The sequence below is a fragment of the Uloborus diversus genome, unplaced genomic scaffold (genome assembly GCF_026930045.1).
Source record: "Uloborus diversus isolate 005 unplaced genomic scaffold, Udiv.v.3.1 scaffold_231, whole genome shotgun sequence".
Lineage (NCBI taxonomy): Eukaryota > Metazoa > Arthropoda > Arachnida > Araneae > Uloboridae > Uloborus > Uloborus diversus.
The window spans coordinates 170,798-192,244 of NW_026558386.1; the positions used below are offsets into that span (position 1 = coordinate 170,798).

At 36.1% G+C, this 21,447-nt stretch overlaps 1 pseudogene; it reads left to right on the forward strand.

Annotated features, from left to right (window-relative positions):
• Positions 1-8,203: 8,203 nt before the first annotated feature.
• Positions 8,204-21,447, forward strand: part of LOC129233184 (neurogenic locus Notch protein-like) — a 36,979-nt pseudogene continuing 23,735 nt past the window's right edge.

Consider the following 21,447-nt stretch of genomic DNA (forward strand, 5'->3'; position numbering starts at 1 on the left):
AAAAAAAAAAATCAGGTTCCCGTTTTTCTAACAGAGCACTCACGTCATCACCCGAACTGTGGAGTGCAAGCAGCAGTATTTTAAGGAACTTAATTTCCCCACAGCGATCTGCAGGGCAAGATAACATTTCCTGGTGGAAATTAAGTGGTTGCAAGTGCTCTACCAGGGCTTTATTAATCCCAAACCTCGTTCGTGGAACTCTTGGGAATGCGACCCCTCCTGTTCTAGGCAGGGCCGGATTAACGTCTATTTACGCCCCTAGGCCAAACTTACACCCTCCTACTCCCTTCACATATTCGAAGTGTATAGAAATCGTATCCCCCCTCCCCCTCTCCTTTCTCAGAGGCGTAGCAGCGTCCGGGAGATAAGTGAAAATTTCGCGCCCCTTCCCCAGTTTGAGAATTAAGGGATGGGTTTCATTTTCAATTTTCCCATGGTTAATGTTCAAAGGGGGGGGGGCTGTGGATTTGCCGGTGCACTCCAGAAATTTGCCAAAATTGACGCTTCAGAAATGCAATTTTAGGCCATTTAACTCGAAGTAACGGTCATCTTTGATGTTAGAGAAAGGGATCGGTTAGGGAACTCTCCCCCTCCCTTTTCGAAATTAAAGTCATAAAACTAAGATTTTGAAAAACTTTAATGATGCTGGGAGACAACGAAGAAATTGAGGTCCTAAAACAATTTTAGAGGATATTTTTTTGATGAGCGGGTTGCTTTAGCAAGGAACTTATTTGAAATTAAAGACTGCAACATTCGAAGACATCTTTTATGATGTTAGGGAAATGGATGGGGTTAAGCCATTCTCCCCCAGAAAGTTTTCGAAATTAAAAACCTAAATACTTTATTGTGAGCCATCTTTAATAACAAAAGGAGGAGGGATGGAATTGGGTAACTCTCTTCCGTAAATTTTTCGAATTTAAAGTCCTAAAAACAAAGCTTTAGACAATTTTAATAATGTTGGAGAAAGGCTGAACTCTGCAGCTATCTGGAATTTTTTTTTTTCCTAAATTCAGGTCCTAATCTTAGGCGATTTTAAATGAGTTGGAGAAGGGGAGAGGGGATACTGGTCAAGGTCACTTCCCTGGAAAATCTTTTAGCTTGAGGACTTAAAAACAAAGTTTTAGACGATCTGTTATGATATGAAGCCTTTGAAAAGAAAACTCTAAATATGCATTTGTAGGACTTCTAATGCATCTGATGGTGCTGGGTAAAGGGATTGGGTTTGAGGACTCTTTTCCAGAAAATTTTCGAAATTTTAGACCATCTTCAAAATGCTAAGAAGGGGAGGGGGACCCTCCTGCACAGATGTTCAAAAGTTGAGGTCCTATGAAAAAAATCTCGATAATGTTCGGAAAATATAGAAACACTCGGAAACTTTTTGAAACTAACGTTTCATAAAAAGCAAACTCAGAAAAACTTTGAAGATGTTAGTAGAAGTGGGTAGGGGGAATCTCTTCTGTAATTTTTTTCTGAAATTAAATTTATAAAATTCGCAATTTTAGGTTACCTTTGGTGACGTAACATGCTGGGATTAGGCTCAGAAAACGCCTCCCTCCCCACATTGCTACGTCCCGAAATTTTCATTCATTTCTTAAAATATGTTATCAAACATCTTGCCTCAATTTTTCTTTTTCAAAAACATTTAACTGTTTTGGTTTTCCACTGTGAAATTTTCAAATTTTCCGCCTCAAAATGTTTATCTGTTTGGAAAACAAATGTCTGTAGCCCAAGGAAAAAGCTTTTACCGGTTTGAGCTGAGATGATATTTAGCAGTGATATCTGAAGTATTTTTCCCCCTTTTTATTTACATTTAGATATCATGACTCTTGAATTCCTTGATAGTTTCATTTTTTACCTTGAAAATATTTAAAACTGCTGGTCTCTCTCTGTAAATATATTTAATTTTTCTTTTATTTTTATCAACTTTGCTGTGATTTAGATGATGTTTTGAAAAAAAAAATATTCAGAAAATAATATGTTGGAAGTGAAACCCAATAACAGAGGTAATTATAAAGGAAAAGATCGAAAATTGTGTCAAAGAAATTATTTATTAGGAAACTTGTATGCAATGCTTAGTGTGGAGAACTAAAGCAGACTATGGTGAATATTTTGTGTACAAAATAGGGGATATTATTGGCAAAGGCCGCAGGAGGTCACTGTGAACTCCCCAAAATTTCCTTATGCGTCAAACAATGTCTGACAGTTTGGAGACAACATAAAAATATTCTTTAAAGAGATGTCTATTGTTTGTTTTCGTTAGATTTTGCTACACGTGCAATTATGCATACTCGTGTTTTGTCATTCCGTAAAATTTGAAACTTCATTCGGTAAATTAATAATTTCATCCCTTCAAAAATTTAAGCTTCGGGCGCCGCTAATTATTGACTGTCAAAACTAAACATGAACTAATAAATTATTAATTGCAAAACATATAGTTATTGACATGACTTAAAGACATCAAGAGAAAAATTGTTTCATGAACAAGTTTTTTACATTGAACACTTTCTATATCATAGCTTTACCGAATTTTTAAATCATTGTTCAAATCAAAGATATTGAAAATTTAGTGTCACCGGGGTTTTGAAAACCAGTGGGGGTGCTCAAACACCGAGCACAATGGACCAAACAAGGGCAATTTTTCAGAGCGTATAACTCTCAAGAAAATGTGCTTCAGTTTTATAAACAGAAACACTAGGCGGAAAATATCTTATTTTATTTCGGGTTTTTACCACAAAAAAATTTTACGAGAAAAAAATAAATAAATGAAAATAAAATAAAGTAAAATAGAAAGAATTAAATTAAAGCAGAGAAAATTTTAGTGAGAATCAAAACACAAATAGTTTAGGAACAAAAACACAACAGTATAATTTGTTCTTTTTGTTAAGCTTAGCTAAATATTTAAAAATTCGTCCCTTTTTGTATGGCCTCTTTTTTCTGCTTGTAGAAAAAGAGGCCATACAAAAAGGTTTTCATCAGTTTTCTGCTGATAGTGGGGGTGCCCGGCACCCCCGCAAAAATGGGGGGGGGGGTTGCTGGAGCATCGCAGCGCCCTCAGAGTCGGCGCCCCTAGAAAATTATCTGTTTTGACCAGAAACAGCACCTAGACTCAAGCATTACGCCCCCTCTCCTCTAATTGCTTTTTTCTGCTCAGTGGTAAGGTCCCAATCAGTTCTAGCTGTATTTTTACTGTCCAAATACTAGCATGCCACTTTCCTTTTATTTTTCTAATGAGCTGTTCATTTTTTTCTCCTCCTGGATATGCGCCCTTTTTGGCTTGCGCCCCTAGGCCAGGGCCTAGGTTGGCCTATTGGGTAATCCGGGTTTGGTTCTAGGAATCCACAATTGCCAAATCCGATACGATGGGTCTGTTTCAAAAAAAAAAAACTGATGCGAAAACTGAACTGCAATAGCCGATCAATCGCTGTTGACACCCAAATTTCTAAGTACGTCATTGATGAATTTATTAAATTGTATGGTCCAGTTAATGACATACGAATGACCAAAGAAATGAAGGCCGATACATCCGCCGGAGCAAAATGCACCCAGTATTTGGAAAATGAAAAATCAAAGGAAAAGAATGGTACAAAACAATAGAAACATAACACATTTTAGAGGAGGAAGTAAAGTTTTTAAAAAGGAAGAAAATGTTTCTCCAAAAAGACGTAAAGGAAACCGATGCAAAAGCAAATCATTTGGCAGATGAGGCTCAAAAATCAAAGGACATTCACTTGCTCATTGAATCATGTGAACTATGGAAAACACTCACTCAAAAAGAAAAGAAATAAATTCCTTGGATGTAAAATTAAAGGAAAATTGTACGGAATTACTGTCTGACCACGGATTGTATGGAAAGACAAACATCCGTTTTACGGCCGGAAATGGACGAATCTATTATTTTTTTTAGCGATGTCAGCTTTTGCAGGAGTACTCTCATTCAAATGAGCGGAATACACGCATCAAATTTTTACTTTTCCCCTTATTCACATAGATTCATCTTATCTGGACGTTTGTAAATTCCATGCAATCCGTGGTTGGACAGTAGGGATATTGCATCCGATTGCTAGTTTTAGATTTTTTTCTCTCTTTGATTTTATTATGTCACATTTTTAGAGATTTTTGTTATTATTTTTATTGTATCTTTTATGTTCTATACTGTTCATTATCCTCTAATAGATTGAATTTGAAAATATGTGTGCCAATTTAATTCTATTCAGAGGTCCTTATTTTTTGGACCTGATAAGTCTTTACTTTTGTTTTAAAGAAATGTGTACGAACCCTGTATTAATTACTACCCAATCACTTCAAAAATATATCATATAGAAAGATATTCGTATTAGCTTTAAAACCACCACCACCTTTTATTTTAAATAGCAACTCATAGGGATGTCCGCCCCCCCCCCAAGTTCAATAGCGTAATTTCATCGACCCCCCCCCCAAAAAAAAATGTTTCCTCCCTTTTTTATTTTTTAGCTCCGCTTTTGTATTTTATTTGTTTTTAAATTTTTATTTATTTTTAACCATTATTTTATTAGAAAAGTTCGGTGCTACGCCAGTTACATACACACATTTACACATACAAAATAAATGAAATGTAGACGGAATAAAATTAAATAATTTGAATTAAAAATAACACCAGTGAACACTACAATCCCCACCCCCGACAACTCTGTCGTCATGGGAACTGAATTCTTATGATTTTCTTTCTCTCCCACAGATGATGCCACGTCATCTCCGGTTGTGGACTCCCTCCCGGCAGACCGCACATGGCAGCGGTCCTCCTCATCCCCCACTCCCCAGACGACATGCCGCGGACGGCGGCTCTCCTCCTCGTCTTCGTCGTCCTCCTCCTCCTCAGAGCCACAGGAGGACATCGGCATGGATGCCGTCGACATGGACTTTGCCACCCAGGACAATGCACAGCCCTCGAACGTCATCCCCCCGCCTGCCGCGAGGCGTCCTGCTGTGGTGGGTGATGGGGACGTGGCAGCGAAGCGGCGGCGCCGCACTGTATTGCCACCGCCGCCCTGCTTGCCACCTAGGCGAGCGGTGCGCCCGGTCGAGCGGTACGAGGCGCCCGCCAATTCGCTGCCTCGCCCCCGTCGCCTGCCGCCCCCCAGCAGGCGTCCGCGACAGCGGGCTGCAACCTACCGCCCCCGCTGAGCAGGTGAGTGCCTCACGGGGGATTCCTTCGATCGATCCGGTGACTCTTTTGGTATTTGGACCGGACAGGGGGGGGGGGCATTTGGTCCGATCGGGGGGGGGGGGACATTTGGGGCGGATAGATGGAGGGCCGTCTTCGGTCCGGTTGGGGGGGGGGGATTTGGTGTGGACGAGGGAAAGGGGCGCATTCGGTCCGGACGGGGGGATGGGCTTTCCGGATCGACCCGGACCAAAAAATGTTGGCACGCGCGCTAACGGTAGCATACGGATACTTTAGCATGCTATTGCAACTAAGGATTCCAATTTCGTACTTTAAAAAAATACGCATTGAAAAAAAAAGATAAAATTGACAAATTTTTGGAAGTGAGGATTAAAGTTCAAGGCAGCACAAGTGTTCGAGCCTGTAAGATGTGTCCTGAAAAAAAGTAAAAATTTTGAGGCAAACTTATGCTAGCAGTAAAAGTGGCGAGCCAAAAGAACTTTTGCGGTCGCCATTTTTGACCCTCCATCGTTCCCGAGAAAAAATTCCTCGTGTGAACAATGATGCACGAACTCGACAGGGGAGAAGACACTTGGCTGCTTCGGAAGCACAAAGCCTGAAGATGGGAAGGTCGATCGTGGAAAGTCCTTTTTTTTGATCCGAAAGTCTTATCAGCTACATGTGAAACGTAGCCGCCACGTTTGGTCGTTCACGAGATGGAAGTGGACATGATTTTTAAATGTTTCCGAAAACAAAGCAGAATTGGATGTTTTTTTCATCTGCAAACCAATGAAAATTGCACAAAATGTGCTGCAAATTGATTTTATTTTATTTATTGTTCTAAATTTTCTTGCAAAATTAAAACATTTTATTTTTAAAACTTTAATCTTACCCTTTATTGCCTTGGAAGCAATTGTGCTCAAAACTTTTCACCTGAATTGTAGTTTCATGAAGATGGATTTTTTACAAAAAATTGTTTTCATGCTGCAAATTCAAAACATTATTTCTCTTATCTTGAGCTTAACCGCCATATTTGGTCATTCCCAAGATGGAAGTACACAAGACTTTTTAAGTGCCTAAGTTCCCGAAAAGGGCATTGGATGTTAATTGCAATGCAAACTATTGAAAACAACACAAAATGTGCCTTTTGTTTTCAGATAATTCATAATTATTTACCCGAAAAATTCAAAATTTTATCATCACAATATTTTTTAATTTTATCGATTTGGACACTTATGTGCTAAAACAGACTATTTTGTCTCAATTGTAGTTTTTTCAGGATTATCAATTTTTTTATAATTACTTTGATGCTACAAATTCAAAAGTCTACTTATCTTAAATTTTTCACTTAGTCACCATATTTGGTCCTTTGCACAGTGGAAGTAAACGTAAACTTCAAATAACAGAATTGGATGTTTATCTCAATGTAAACTGTTGAAAGTAACATAAAATGTGCAACAAATTATAAATATTTAAAAAAATTTCTACAGAAGAAAAATTTTAGTTTTAATGTAAGCATCTTTTAATATGTGAACAATAAGAAATAAAAGGAAGAATTGTAAACCAAAAGTGGATGCAAAAAGATGGCTGCACGACTCCAGTAAGACGCTAATATTACGCATGACACGTGACATTGAAGGACCGCTAAAATAAGTTGAAAGTTCCCAATTAAAACAACAACTACAAAAAAAACTTAAAATTTTGAGAGAGAAAAGAAAGGAAAAAAAAATCGGGTATTTGTTTTTTTCTCCCCCAATATTTTTAAATCGAATATTTTTTAAATTTTCTTTTTAATTTAAGGGGTAAAGTTTCAGTTCTTCTGCATTGGGGGCTACTTGAAACAATTTCAATTATTTTTCAAATATTGCTTTTTGAACTTAATTTTGAATGAAGCTAGAAACCTGGGATTTTCTAAAAAACAACCTGGAAAACCTGAAAAAAGTCAGGGAATTTTTTTTTTAACCACAAGTGTATGAACCCTGTTATAGTACTTTACATTGTATTTAAAAGGTATTACAGCAATGTACTTACGTACGAGCCGCTGAGCCTTGGTAACTGGTTTTGAATAGCAGAACAAAAAATGACTCGCTTTCTTTTATTGGACCGATGTTTTTTCCCAGCCGGCTTTAAAAATATGAAAATAAAGTGAGTTTCCACCTTAGAGAATCAACCATGTCCCCACTTAATTCTCATTGGCCGTGACAGTCGCTGAAACTCATGGCGACAAAGAGGGCGCTACAGGGAACCCGTTTCCATTACGTTGGCATTGATTGGTGGATGCAGGGGTTGTGTTCAGTGCCTCTTGACATCCAATCAAAAATAAACGAACTTTGAAACATTGACATTGATTGGTGGAAGCATGAGCTGCATCCATTTGACACGGAAGAGTCATGAATTGTCGAGGCCCTTTGAGCGTCAGGGCCATCTATTGGGACCATGTATTGACGTCACTTGAGTGAATCGTATTTAGAATTTTTATCAAACAGATTTCCTAAAAACTGCTTTTGCGTTCAAATTAATGTTTTTCTTTTGTTTTAGGGGAGGAGGGGTGGATTTAGTTTCAGCTTAAACAACATGTCTTGATTTTTTTTTAACTGTACGAAAGTTTTCTCTTTAAGACTTGTCGACCGATCATTTCGTTACTAAGGGCTCTGCTCATGTCGATGGGTCTTAATTTAGAAGGTGTCAAAAAAAGGGGAAAATAATTTGACTGAATGGATGAAATGATGGAAAGAACCCTTTTGCTTGTAGAAACTGGTGTGGCGACAATATTCTAGTACCTATGATAAACCTAAACCTTCCCCCGCAGACTCCATGACGTCAACATGAATGCTCTCGAAAATGAACAGCCAGTCGAAAAACATTTCTTCCCTTACGTAATGAAAATTATTTCGTCAATCATTCGGACGTGTGGGTGTCCGATTCGGACATCCGTCCTCTCGCTTTCCGGTGGGCCCTAGCGAATAATCTGCCACGCAGATCTCATCTCGAGCCGAAAGCGGGAACGGGAGAACGTGATGCAATTCAATTTTTTCTTTAGGCAACTGCAGAGTTGCAACCAGAATGCTTAATGTAGCTAGAGTGGAGTTTTACACTGTCCAAAGACTTGCAAAGATGTTGGCATGTGAGGATTTCATTGACCATCTTGTAGTTCCATGTGAGAGTACACTAGTGAGATCTACCACTCAATACCAAATAGGGAATCGTTAGGCACATTTAATGGATTAGCAGCAAGGGTGGATAAGGTCGTGGGTGCTTTTATCGAGGACAAAGTTTGGCTTGTGAATAGACACAGACTTTCCTGTGGCGGACATAGAACTGAGAAGGAGCCCAAAATGTCGAAGAGAGTGTTCCATTGATTTTGACACCTAAATGATGTCAAAGATTAAAAATTGAGTGCATCAAATTTTACTGGCAAGTGCCTCAATGACATGCCGAAGAGGCCCGAGCAAGGTTGGGTTTCAGACTGTCCAAAACTGGTTTAGGACAGGGCAGGTGGTTTTTATCGTCGAAAACTGTCAGAAAGCGTCTTGAACTGTCCAAAAGTGTTCGAAAGCTAAAGGGTGTAATCTAATCAATTTGTGTTTACTGCAATATTGGTGATGCATTAATATAAATATTAATGGTTTTTAATTAAGGAGTATTTGATAATGGTTTTTTCCGAAATGCTCATTAAAAAATTATTTTACTTTAAGAGATTGCAAGTAACTCAGTTACATTAAAAACTTTCTTATGTAACAGTAGGTAGAGTAATAAAAAGAAATTCATCACACACCAAAACAACTCGTTTCATTTCCGTTTGTAACTCAAAGGAATGTTATTAAATACAAATACAAAAGTGACGACCAGCAACAGGCTCTGGGCCCAACTAGACTGGTCCTAGTCAATTTACAATCCCCAGTGAAGATCAATGGCCCTCTTAAAACTGTCTACTCCTTTGCTCATTACCACCTCTTCCGGTAAGCTGTTCCGAGGTTCCACTACCCTGCTAAAATAATAATTTTTCCTAATATCCATGTTAGCCTGAGATTTAAATAGCTTAAAACAATGACCCCTTGTCCTGTTTTCAGTGCTAAACTTTAACCCCGTAACATCTTTCGTTTCAATAAATTTAAACAGCTGAATCATGTCCCCTCGGTCTCTTCTTTGCTCAAGACTGTAAATTTTTAGCCTTCTAAGCCTGGAATCATAATCTAAGTGGAAAAGTCCACTTATTAGCCTTGTAGCCCGCCTTTGAACCCTTTCCAATACGTTAATGTCTTTCTTAAGGTAAGGAGACCAAAACTGAACAGCATACTCCAAATCGGGTCTTACCAAACTGCTATATAAGGGCAGAAGAACTTCTTTAGATTTATTTGAAATAGATCTATTGATAAACCCAAGCATCTTATTGGCTTTGTTGCTAGCAATGCTGCACTGTTGGCTAAACTTTAAATCCTGACTTATTAGGACCCCCAGATCAGTAACTTTGTCTGCCTGACTAATGACTGAATCTTACAAATAATAACTTGTACACTTATTTCCATGCCCTACATGTAGCACTTGACATTTCCCAACATTAACAGCCATACCCCAATTATCAGCCCACTCCGTAATATGATCTAGATCCTCTTGCAGCTGATTTGCTTGTTCTTCATTTTCTACAGTCCCCATAACTTTGACATCATCAGCAAAACAATTCATGTTCCCAGAAATATTTTTGTGAATATCGTTCATAAAGACAATGAACAAAACTGGCCCTAACACTGATCCTTGAGGAACCCCGCTTAAAACCTCACTCCAATTAGAGTAATTTCCCCTTACAACTACCCTTTGTTTCCTTCCGGTCAGCCAATTTTTTACCCAAATGAAAGTTTTCCCTCCTATTCCTATATCAGCTAATTTGCTAAGTAGAGCAACATGCGGCATGTGTAATATTTAGATGCAGCAAAAATAAGGCTGATTTAAGAAAAAAAGGTTTTTACGTATTAGTTTTACGTTATATTTTAATGAAAAAATCATAGATTAAATAACAATAAATGGATTAAATATATGCACTTATATATTTAAACTAGTGCAATTTATTTTTTAATTCATATTTTTAATATAATATGTTCTGTAAATGCAATAAATGACAATTTTTTGTAGTAAAGTCAAATATTGCACTTGTTTTGAACATTTTCTTTTGCAAGGATGCAGAAATGTCAAAAAATTTGATTACTATTCTGGGAGGAAAAAAACTCATGCGTACAAATTTAAATTTTACATAAATAGTTAACTTGTACATAACTACATTAGAATCAGCTGTATAAATAAGTTACATATATATTTATACTTGAATGTTCAATATAAAACATGACACAGTTTGTTATGTTTTTGATGTTTCCTCGCAAAATACAGTTTCTCTAGAAATGTTTTGGACAGGACGTTAAAAACCACAGGTAGTAGAGCTTTGATTAACCGAGCTTAGATTAACCGAGGTTTCTGTTAACCGAGCCGATAATGAAGTCTTATCTTTTGTAGATAGGTAAGCCCTGAGAAAGATAAGAAGTTTCATTTCTCTGTTGTTCAGGTGTTTTATGCGTTTTTTTAAAAACTTGAATGTACATTAATTAAATGATGAATTTTTAACTTTGAAATAAAAATATATTTTTTTGTAAATTTCTTTTTTTTTTTCTGTTTTAAATTTTATATTGTATAAATATTTAATTGACTTTATAAAACTTACAAGTTATTTTCACTTTTAGTTCTTTAACTGTAAAACATTCTTTTTTATGTGTTCATTTTCAGAGTTCTTCTGGTTTTGGGCCCCTTTGACTTGTTATTGATGTATTCATTGCTAAAATTTCGTGCATTCAATTATATCTTTAACTCTACTTGTGTGACAGACTTCAATGCCACACACTCTGTGACATATTCGGCTCCTTTTTAGTTCTATGTCCGCCACAGGAATGTCTGGCTATTCACAAGGCAAACTTTCTGTCCTTGATTAAACCATCCACTATCTAATCCCAGGATTGCTGTTAATCCATTCAATGTGCCCAACAAATCTCCTATTTGGTATTGAATGGTAGACCTCACTGGTGTACTCTCACATGGAAGTACAAGATGGTCAATGAAATCTTCACATTCCAACATCTTTTGGAGTCTTTGGACAGTGCAAAAGTCCACTCTAGCTACATTAAGCATTCTGGTTGCATTCGTTTTCAACTGCAATTGCCTACGGAAAAAATTGAATTCCATCACTTTCTCCCATTTCCACTTTCGGCTCGAGATCAGATCTGTGAGATAGATTATTCGCTCGGGCAATCGGAAAGCAAAAGGACGGATGTCCGAATCGGACACCCACACGTCCGAATGATTGACGAAATAATTTTCATTACGTAAGGGAAGAAGCGTTTTTTGACTGGCTGTTCATTTTCGAGAGCATTCATGTTGACGTCATGGAGTCTGCGGGGGAGGTTTAGGTTTATCATAGGTACTAGAATATTGTCGCCACACCGCTGTTCCTACAAGCAAAAGGGTTCTTTCCATCATTTCATTCATCCAGTCACATTTTCCCTTTTTTGACACCTTCTAAAATTAAGAACCATTGAAATGAGCGCAGCCATAAGTAACAAATGATCGGTCGACAAGTGAAGATGGAAAGAAAACTTTTGTTGAGTTAAAAAATCAAGAAATGTTGTTTGACAAAGTTGAAACTAACCTCCCCCCTCCCTCCACAAAAAAGGAAAAAAAAAAAACAGTTTGAATGTAAAAGGAAATCTACTTCATAAAAATTTTAATGCTGATTCATTTAAGTTACGTCAATATCATCTTCTAAGGAAAAAAGTAAGAAACTATTTTAAATTGGTCCGTCCAGCTACTCCTGGTAGCAGAAACTGCGAGACGAAGAAAAAATAAATAAAAGAAACAAAAATCAACTTGGGCAAAGATCGTTTGGAGATCGTTTTCTGAACGGAAAGGCGATGGATGTTTCAGTAAGAAACATAGCCGCCATATTTGGTCATTCACAACATTGAAGTAGATAAGACGCTTAAGTGCCAAAGTTTTCCAAAAAGAGCAGAATTGGATACTTTATTTAACTACAAAGTAATGAAAATAACTCAGTGTGCATCAAATCGTTTTTTTTTTAAACTAATTTTCTTAAGAAATGGAAAAATTTAAAATTTCACTTTATCCTCATTGCTTTGGACTCAAAAGCGCTAAAAACTTTTCAACTAAAGTGTAGTCTCATGAGAATTTAAAAATTCTTCTGCAGCAAATTCAGAAATTTATATATTAATTCTTGGCATAGCTGCCAATCTTGGTCATTCCCTGATGACCAAGGAGATGTTGGTACGCAAGCCTTTTAAGTGCCTACGTTTTCATAAACGGAATTGGATGCTTATTGCAATGCAAACTGTTGAAATTAATGCAAAATGTGGCATTTTTTAGGATTATTCTTAATTATTGTCTTTAAAAATGCTAAATTTAATCTTTAGAATATTATCTTATTTTCATTTGCTTTAGAGGATAATGTGCTAAACAACTGACTATTTCATCTAAATTGTTTTCTAAGGACCTTGAATTTATTACTACTTTAATGTAACAAATTCAATCATGAATTATACGTGCAGACGCCATGTTTGGTCATTCTCAAGATAGAAATAGATGATACTGTTACTTGCCTAGGTTTCTAAAAACAGAATCAGATATTTACATCAATACAAACTATTAAAGATAACATAAAATGCACAATAAACCATGTTTTTTTTTTTTAAATTATTTTCATGAAAAATGTAAATTATTATCTGCACAATTGTATTTGATCCTCATTGCTTTGAAAGCTTTGCTATTAACTGAAACATTCATCTAAAATGCAGTTTCCTGCCAACTTCTCATTTACTATTTATTTATATTCATTTTCAAAAAAAAAAAAAAAAATCAAAAACCTATTTAAACTTAAATTAGGTCGCACAACTTTCATAGTGCGTAGAGTTCTACTTAGTTTTACAAAAATTGTAAAAACTGCCCCCCCCCCCGGTCTCCTTATACTTCAAAACTTGGTGTTGGAAAATTTCCCAGTCTTGACCTTTGCTAGGGACTAGTGTATTTTATGAAAACTTAAATATAAAACTAATAATAATGCTGCAGATTATTTTCAACTGTCCAAAATAGTGTCGCAGACTGGTTAGAAAGTTTCTGCTACTGGGCAGCTCGTAAAAAATATCAATCCAATAAAGGAAAACATGTCATTTTTTATTCTGCAATTTATAACTAGTTTTCAAGGTTCGTCAGCTCGTATGTAAGTACATTACTGTTGAATACTGTTTATAGTACTATACAGGGCATTTCATTTCAGCATTCATTTTCATGAGTTATCTCAGTATTGTACAAAATACACACTGGCTAACAGGAAATGCTCATAAAACAGGTTTAATGTCAACAAAAAGTACTGTTTAAAAACATAACTTTTTATAAAATTAAAATTTATGGCAAAAACTTTATTTTTTTTAAACAACTTGATACTGCAGCTTTTACCTTTTAGAAAATTTTTGATACATCCTTTTTTTGGAATTCAAAGGAACAGGAAATCTTGAACTAATCCATCAAGGCCGAGGGCTGTGTTTTTTTGCCAGTACAGCTAAAGATTTATATCAAACAATTGACCAATTGTGTTTGGAAAATAATTCGCTAACCACCTGAAACATAAAAATGATCTTTCTCGACCAGCTGAGCTGGTTGGAATTGTTGAAAAATAATTGAAGTAATGAAGTTATGCATGAAAACACACCTTTCAGATCTTGCTCTTCAGAATTACCCAAGCTAACATTAAAAATTGTGGGGGCTTTATTTTTCATCATTGAATTATCTAGTCACTATCTGCAAAACAATACTTCTTGCCGCACTGAAATATTTTATTTTTTTGTTTTTAACATTCAATCCAGATAACAGAGCCAACAATACTGAAAAAAAAAAAAAAAAAATCTTGGGTTAATTTCATTAAAAAGTGAATCTATCATTCATATAAAATATTAAGTCAATACTTGACTTTTCATCATCATGTGGGTTTTTGTCAAATATTCTAAATTGATTTATTTTTTAAAATTGGGTCAGGAGTAAGATTTATTTTATTGTTTTCATTATTATTTTTTTTTTGAAAAGTTGCGCAGTTGGTTAAAATATATACATCAAAGGTAAAATTAACAGTTTAAATTGTTTACTTGAACTGAAGCTTGAATAGTCTGATAATAAAGGTAACGGATTGAAGATGTTTTGATAGGGTAAAGCATTGTTCAAAAACTTTCCACAATATAAGCAAATTCAATGAAAATTTAAACGAAGCCACACATGTTAAAGGGCACCAGCCTTCGCACCGTTGAAAGAGTCGTTTTGAAACAATTCTGCCGGGGGTCAAATCACTGCTTTGGAATTATCGAGAAATGCTTTTAGTTTTAATTATTGAAGGCCATTTTGTGTCACTCCGAGTCGTAGTTGCCCCAGAAAAGGAATTTGTTGATGTGCGATATTTTTTTCAAAAATAGCATGAGTTTTTAGGAGTTTCCATTAAAGAATACTAAGCATTGAGTAGCTGGAAATGATTCTAGCAGAAAAAAGCAATAAACATTCATTAAATAAAACGTACACTTGAAACATCAGCATAACAGTAAATTTTAAGTACCAAGATATTTTCTTGTGAAAATCATGCACACCACTTGTTGCAAGGGGCTCTCATAATATATATATACCATCCTTCCAGACCCGGTTTTCTTGTATCCGTAGACCACACAGTGCGGGGGGAGGGGGGCACATCCTTAAAGGACCTAACGGCCCAATTGGGGGGGGGGATGAAAAAAAAACCTAGCACTAAGACTTAACGTTGCAAATATACACTGCTGGCTTCTGGGGAGGGGCCCAAAAGTTATAGATCTGGGCCTGATCGTTACATTGGACACACAAAATGAAGTATTGATCCTATATAGGAAAATTACTTCTTTAGTTAAAGCTCTCCATGGTTCTCCGTCATTTTTTTCTGTACCGAAAAGACCAGAAAATGTTTCATGAATTCCCAAGTCAACATCAAATAACGGGAAACGCTTGCTCGTGCCTGGAAATGTGCCGAGTTTAATCAACTATTACTGAAAACCCAAGAGATTTTTTTTCAACGGACACTGATTTACGACTTACAAAAATTGAATTTACCTATTTTTATTATCATTCTGCTCAAAATTTGGGGTAGCATAGTCTGAATGCTCCCCCAAAATTCTCTCCATACTGCTAACCAAAAATTCTCGCCTTCCCCTTGTTAAAATGCAACACAGATAGTTGTATTAGTTTTTATGTCTTGAAGTCCAATTCAGGCAGTGGTCCAATATGGGTCGTTTTCCCCTACGTGGCAAAATTTTGTTCATCTCAATCAACATCTTCAGTTGCCTCTGCTGCCTTCCATCGCACAAAATTTGTTAATTTTATCGTTTTTTCATTGTATATTCTTTAAAGTAAGAAATTGGAAATCTTTAGTTGCAATAGCCGGGTAAAGTATCCAAATGTTATTGTTAGTATTTGTGCCAACAATTTTTGATCCGAGTTGATACCTTCAGTTGCCTCCAGTGCCATTAATTTTGCAATATTTCATAGTCTTTTTAATATTATAACTCTTTTAAATTAGAATCCTTAGTTCAATTCTACACGAGGCCACTTTTCCGCACCGTTAGAAATTTTATGCATAAAAAAAGTGGTTTTCGCTGCACCCTTGTGCTCGTGTTTCCAAATCAAATGGGAAAAGAATTCCGAATCGGTCGAAGGATTGCTTCTTCTTATTGTATATTAATGTACATAATTTTATTGTATTTCATTGTGTTTTATTGTATTCATCAGTGTATTGTGTCATGTGGGACAAATTCAATGAAAAGTTGAATTAGAAAATTGCAGAGAGCCTGCAAATTTATCTGCTGTACAAATAAGTTGGTGTTACAAAAGGTTTTCTTCACCACAAATCCTCAGTCTGGACCAGCATGAAATAAAAGGGATTGTGAGTAAAAATCACATGGTGATTAGGCGTGTGATTAGTGAAATGGGGCACCCATACATTGAGCAAATAGAGTTGCCTCTGTTGAAACTAGTGCAGTATTTATTCTGAACTAATGTGCGCACAACACCGTCGACCGTCCCTGAAGATCGTCTTCAGGATCTCTCCGCAGTGAAATTTCGTAAACCATCTTCCGCAGTTCATTAAGCTGGTGCTTGATCGCGGTTTGTATGTACGAAAATTATTTTGCTTGAAATGAAAGCTGCGTATTAATAACAACGCTAACGCCATGTTTTGCTCCTCCTCGTGAACTTTTGTACTTACCCAATATGTCTCACGAATCTTTAAACAACGAGAGACTTTGTCAAGGGAAGTTCTAACAGAGATACCGGTTAGTGAAACTGGCCTCTTTTGATCCACTCTCGTATATCGTACATGGAAAGATCAAAGGTGGAAGGATCGTTCCCCAAGTGGAAACAGGGAACCACTTAGGGTTCCCTACCCTTGTTTTAAGATTAGAATTAGGTTTTGAAAAACCCTGCAGGGAAAAATGCATTGCTCATTAATATTTTATATCTTAACTGAAAAATTGCCAAACTGAAGACATTTTTTTCTCAAAGCAGGGACTTGATTCTTTTCCAAAAATAACTGTAAAATAAAATTTTCCCATTTTGCACGATTAACTAAGTTTGATTTCAATCATAATTTCAATGAAACAAAAGAAAAAAGAGCAACTTATATTCCTTTATAATCAGTGGTGTTGTCTCTCAACAACCTGATATATCTAACCTGATATCTATTGAACAACCTGATATAGAAATAATTATATCCATGGGTGCAAGACCTTCCGTCTCAGGACGGATTTCTGTCTTGACAAAATTTCCGGGACGGAGGTCGGGACGGAAAGAAATTCAATGACTTTCTTTTAGTTTTTAATGAAAAAAGAAAAATTGAGTGTTTGAAAAATATGCTTCAATATTACTGGACCGTTCCATAACCACGAATTTACATTGACATTCTTTCGGTTTTCCGCCATGTGCTTGTTTTGTTTGCAACGTGCTTTTGGAGGAGTGGCTTTTTGACTCGCGCCGTTTGACTTTTTTTTAGGTATAGCTTTGTTATACCCAACTCACTGCATTGCAGACCGAGGAATTGCTCGCTATTCTCCCTGATTTTTCGAGGCAATCGGCTCTAATTGAAAATTTAGCCTTTTCTCATGCTATTTTAAATCATTCTTTCGTTTTTTTCATTTGCTTTTTTTTTCTTTGCAAACTTTACACGCATAAATGAAAATTATGTACGCTCTTAAAATGTCTTAAGAGTTGAATCTGCATCACCGAATGAGAGTGATTGACAAAAATAAATGAAATATTTTCGCCAAAGCAAAGGGCGTCCACATACCAGGTAAAACAGAAACTATCAAGGATTTTGAAGATTTTAATGAAAATGAGAATTTTGGAAATAATCGGGGGGGGGGGGGGGGTTTCAAGCTGGTTGGAAACACCGATGGACAACCGTTCCTGCATTTTTGACAATGACTTGAGGAATCACTAAATTCTAATGTCATTGAATCAAACACTCGCTAGAATGGAAATATGGGATGGGGGGGGGGAGAGAAAGGAAAGGGGAGAAAAATGACGGCAGCACGAGTTTGCGAAAAAACGCTGCTCTTGCAAAGTGGGTAATCTGTCCGCAAATTAACCCACGATACTGGGGGTCTTAAAACGTTGATATCTTGAACAATCTGGGGGGGGGGGGGGTTACTCACGGGTTACAGTATAAAATATCGAAAAACTGAATTGAAAATATTTTTGATGCTAGGAGTGATTCGATATTTCTCCTCTGCAACCTCTTAAAAATTTAAAAGTCAAAAAGTTTTAGGCTATCTCTAATGATGTAAAAGTGTGTTTTAAAAAAATCGAAGACTGGAGTCTTAAAAACACTAACTTAGGCAATCTTTGGTGAATTTATGCGAGATGGTTTTGGTGTTCTAACATGAAAATGTTTTGTAGCTGACGTATTAAAAACTATTTGAGGCTATACTGAAATGACTTAAGTTAAAGGGCATTTGCGACCCTCTCCCGAAAAGTGTTTGTAACTGAAGTCTTAAATCTTTTAGGCTGTCTTTGTCAATGTCAAAAGGGAGGGAGGGGGATCTCTTTAGGCGAAATTCCGAAACTGGAGTCTTAAAAGCGCAACTTTGGACCGTCTTGGGGTTCGGGGTTCTCCTTTCCCGAAAAATATTCCAAGCTAAAGTATTCAGAACTCAGCTTTAGGTAATCTTTGGAAGATTTAAGAAGAGGGAATGCGAAGGCTTTCTCTCAATACGTTTTAGAATTTAAATTCTTAAATCTTCGGTGATGAAAAGGGGAAACCACAAATTTAAATAAAATTTAGTGACCTTAGAGGAAAGAGTTCGGGGGGAAGGGGTCTCTCTCCCCGAAGCATTGAAATTGAAGTCTTAAAACTTTGGGTTGTCTTTGGCGATGTGTGGAAGGGAGTTGCTCTCTCAATAGAAAAATAAATCTTAAACAAAAACTTACACTGCGTTTAGTAAACACAATGAGAGGGGGGGGGGGGTATTCCGCACCCCCAGCCCGAAATATTTTAGTTTCTGAAATTTTAAGAGCTTTGTTTTGGGCTATCTTTGGATGACTCAAGGGGGAAGGGTGTAGGAAGATTTTTTCAAAAAGTTTCCAAAATTAAAGTATTAAAATTTTTAGGCGATCATAAGTCATGTCTATTGTTAATGGCGCTTATAACTTAAGTTCCTTTAAGGGATATTTTTATGCTTTAAACTAGTTTCAGCTATCTCTTATGAAAATACAAATCTTTTTCGTAAGCTGTTACTGAAAACAAGTTGGATTCATCCACAATTTAAATGCTAGCCAACTCTGTAGATCATAAATCATCAACAAGTTTCAAGAAATACATTAGTTTTTTATATATTTAATTTTGCAAAGACTTTGTTGGATGCATGAAATACTTTTTTAAATGAACTATTGATGGTTTTTAATAAAAGTTTTTGATTTATCACAATTATATTTCTTTTCTCAGGTTATAAAGGAATATTTTGTGAAGAAGATATTGATGAATGCTCTTCAAGACCCTGTCTTAACAATGGCATCTGCACTGATTTGATAAATGGTTTCCAGTGTATGTGTCCCATAGGATTTTCTGGGAAAAAGTGTGAAATAAATGAAGATGATTGTTTAAGTCATCCTTGCCAAAATGGTGCCAGATGTATTGATACAATTGCCAGCTATATTTGCCAATGCCCTCCAGGTATAATTTATGTTTGATTTACCCTTTACATATGATTTTCATACGTTTTGAGTAACATATGTATGATTTACATATTAAGGTTGTTTCCAAATTTAGAGATCAAATTTTACCACTCCATTTTAGTTAATTTTTCATCTTTTTTAATGTTATGCATTCAAAAACAGAATCTGTTGAAATTGCAATGTACCGTATTTATAATCTCAATTATAAAGGAATTTTGATTTGTTTGTCACCAATTTGCTTAGCCCCAAAAGTTCAGTTATTCCGCTTTTCTACCTTGCTAAAATGTTGCGAAATGAAATGGTAGTAACTACAATTTAGGAAAAAAAAAAAAGAAAATCATAGAGATTTTTGAAGACATATATTTTTGATTCCCGAAAAAAACAGGGAATATTGAATTTTTAAGTTTGTTTAATGCTTTATTTTCAACAGAAACTAAATCATCATGAATGTACAGTAAAACTGAAGTAAAATAATGCCAAATATGCAAAAAAGAAAAAGAAAAAAAAAAACATACACAAAATTTGTAGATACTGCTGTTTTTCTGCTCAAGTCAGCATATCTCTTTGTTCTTAGACCCTGGTTAAAGAATTTATTTTTTTACCACCTTCTTTGCAATTAAGTATTATTTCCAATTTTCTTGCACTATACATCATGGGCGCCCATATGCAAAATTGTAAGGAGTTGGGGGGGTGGAAGGCTCAGATATTTCCCCCATGGTTTAGTAGGATATTTTCCCCATAGAAACCGATATCAAGACACATTAGAGTCATTAAAATTTGATATTTTTAATAACTTATACATTAATGGCTGCAAAAGAAATGTTATTGCATTTTTGCAAAGAAAAAAGTACTAAAAGCAAAGAAGCTTTAATTTCTAAGGGGAGGAAGGCTTGATCCTCCACTTGCCCCCCCCCCCCATGGGTGCCCATGCTATACATGTATCAAAAGTGCATAATTTTCTGTAGACTTACATTGCATGAATCAGTACAACACGTATCAAACTTTACAATAAATTAATGGAAATTTAATCTCATTTTCAGGATTTATTGGCATCAATTGTGAGACCAACATCAATGACTGTCAGTCTTTTCCTTGTCGTTATGGGGAGTGCGTTGATGGTATTAACTCATTCCACTGCAACTGCCAATGAGGTTACACTGGAAGACTTTGCCAAACCCAAATCAATGAATGCTTGAGCAACCCATGTCAGAATGATGGCATGTGTGAAGATCTTGTGAATGGATATCAGTGCAGGTGTCTTCCAAGAACGTCTGGATTTAACTGTGAGCACAATGTGAATGAATGCTTCAGCAATCCTTGTCGAAATGGAGCTAACTGCAAGGATGGAATAAATTCTTACACCTGTGTTTGCCATCCTGGATTTACTGGTAATTTTTTAAACTGTAAACAATTTCTTCACCAGTTCTTGATAAAATGTAAAACTATCTACAAACTCAAATATATTTTTTAAAATTTTCTGCCAGAAAAACCCCATGCACCTGCTGTCCTATATCTCCCAACAGTAAAAATTTTAAGTTCTATGCAAGTGAAATGCCACGATGAGATAAGTATGATAGCTAAAACATCATGATAAAAAAAATGTCGGCTTCACATGTAACAGAATCTCTTATCACCCAGTCAGCATAATCAAAAAATGCTAGAGAAAGAAAGCTAGGGTAAATAATGAGCTTCCTTAAAAAAAATGTCAATATGTGCAATTTTTTAAACATTTTCTGTGAAACAGCATTTGCATGTTCATCCATACTATACATAGGTAGCTCGTGGGGGGGGGGGGGGGGCGTCAACTGCCCCCTCACTTCCAAATGTGTAGGGGCCTTTCCCCCTCACTTTTCGGAGCTAGAAATTGATGATCAATTGAAAAGTAAATTTTATAAGGTAGACTGATTTATTTCATGAAAGTGAAAATTAAAAATTCTAAATAAATGGACTTTTTGCATCTTATTTTATAAGAATTAAAACTGGAATGAAAAGGGAAAAGTCTAGGTGGCCATCTGCCCCGATATTTGATG